General features: G+C 50.4%; 1 pseudogene; it reads left to right on the plus strand.

Annotated features, from left to right (window-relative positions):
- The first annotated feature begins 542 nt into the window (after positions 1 to 542).
- On the plus strand, positions 543 to 901 carry LOC131763080 (small ribosomal subunit protein eS26 pseudogene; annotated as a pseudogene).
- The last annotated feature ends 1251 nt before the right edge of the window (positions 902 to 2152 follow it).

The following is a 2152-nucleotide window of genomic DNA, read 5'->3' on the forward strand; positions in this document are numbered from 1 at the left end:
CTTTAGCATGTTCATTGGGATTTGCTACACTAATCAGACTAACTTATAGCCTGTAGACTATGTGTGGTTTTTTTTTTTTTTTTTTTGCGGTACGCGGGCCTCTCACTGTTGTGGCCTCTCCCGTTGCGGAGCACAGGCTCCGGACGCGCAGGCTCAGCGGCCATGGCTCACGGGCCCAGCCGCTCCGCGGCATGTGGGATCTTCCCGGACCGGGACAGGAAGCCGTGTCCCCTGCATCGGCAGGCGGACTCTCAACCACTGCGCCACCAGGGAAGCCCTAGCCTGTAGACTATGAAAGGCTTTTTTTGTAGTGATTAGTATCTACCTGTTTTCTGTGTGACTTATCAGTACGGAAGACCCGAATCACTGTGATAGCTACAAAAGACGTTACAGAGGAGAGAAAACTAACAATTTTACTTTGAAAACTGCCATCGAATATAAAGCTCAATTTTGTATATTTAAATCCTAAGGTATGAATACATAAAGCACACACATACGTAATACAGTTAAGAACTTCCTCTAGCTCTCTCGCCTCCTTGGCTTCCGAGATGACCAAGAAAAGAAGGAGTAATGGTCATGCCAAAAAGGGCCACGGTCACGTGCAGCCTATTCGCTGCACCAACTGTGCCCGATGCGTGCCCAAGGATAAGGCCGTTAAGAAGTTCGTCATCCGGAACATCACAGAGGCCGCAGCCGTCGGGGACATTGCTGAAGCGAGTGTTTTCGACGCCTCTGTGCTTTGCCGAGCTGTATGTGAAACTGCGTTACTGCGTGAGTTACGTATGCCATTCACAGCCAGGTAGTCAGGAATCGTTCTCGGGAAGCCCGGAAGGACCGGACACCTCCACCCCGATTCAGACCTGCGGGTGCTAACCCCCGACCTCCACCAAAGCCCATGTAAAGAGCTAAGTCCTCAAAGACTAAAGAAATACTGTCCCCTGGAAAGACAAGCAAGTGGAAATTATACTTAAAAAAAAAAAAAAAAAAGAAATTCGTCTATAATATTTCTAATGATTTCATAAAAGTAAAGTAGCGTTATTTTCTCAAATTATGAGTCCTTATGCTTCCCTTCAGTAAGAATTCTACTTGTTTCCCAGAAAGCTTTACATCTCCCTAAAATCCATGTGTTGAAGTCTTAATGCCCCGGAACTTCGGAATGTGACCTTATTTGTAAATAGGGTCATTGCAGATGTAAGTGGTTAAGGTGGGGTTATACTGGAATAGGATGGGCCCCTATTCCAATATGACTGGTGTCCTGATTAAAAGGGGAAATCTGGAGACGGACGCACACACAGGGAGACCAGCCATATGAAGACAGAGATCAGCCAAGGGACAGTTTGTCAGCAAACCACCAGAAGCTAGGACGGAGGCACGGGACAGATCCTCCCTCCCAGCCCTCAGAAGGAACCAAGCTCAGAGTGATATCAACAAGAAGGTGGAATAGGAAAGTCTCCTGCTTATCTCTCCCCAACTCAGCAACAGTAAATTGGCAGCCATCCATAGGCAAAAGTGCCTTTGTGGGAGCTTTGGGATCCACGTAAGAGACTGTGAAACCCTGGTAGAGCCCAAGACCAAAGAGGGCTGTTTTGAAAAGGAAGCCCATGCACAGGTGGCAGACTTTCCAACTGTGGTGCCAGCTACAGACTTGAAAGTAGCCCTGTCTCCCCGTGGACTCCTCTACAGCCCCATTTGGCATTGTCCTGCCACAACACCATCTGCCAAAAGACTGCACAGGAGTCACGCCTGCCTATGCCCCACGTGTCTGGCCAGCCAACCTCAGTCCTGGCTGTGGACCCTGAAGTGGTGTGTGATCCATCTCCAACCCCTCTCAGGATGCTAGTCCTGACTGTCCGGGCAACCCCCCCCCCCCCGGCTCCACCGCCCGAGGAGACATGTCTATCTGTGCCCTGAGGCAGGACCTCCAACCTAGGTCCAACTGCAAATCCTGAACTAGCCCTGTAATTTGGCTCTAGCCCTCCTCAGCTATGAACCAGGAATACTCCTGCCCATCCAGGGACCCACCAGGAGACACACCCTTGTAAGCATCTGGAGGTAGGCCTGCTGACCTCGGTCCAGCTGCAGATGTTAAAGGGGCCTTGACACCTGCCTCCAGGCCCTCACAGCCATAGTCCAGGAGCAGTCATGTCTGCCC

This window comes from Kogia breviceps, chromosome 9 (assembly GCF_026419965.1).
Source record: "Kogia breviceps isolate mKogBre1 chromosome 9, mKogBre1 haplotype 1, whole genome shotgun sequence".
Lineage (NCBI taxonomy): Eukaryota > Metazoa > Chordata > Mammalia > Artiodactyla > Physeteridae > Kogia > Kogia breviceps.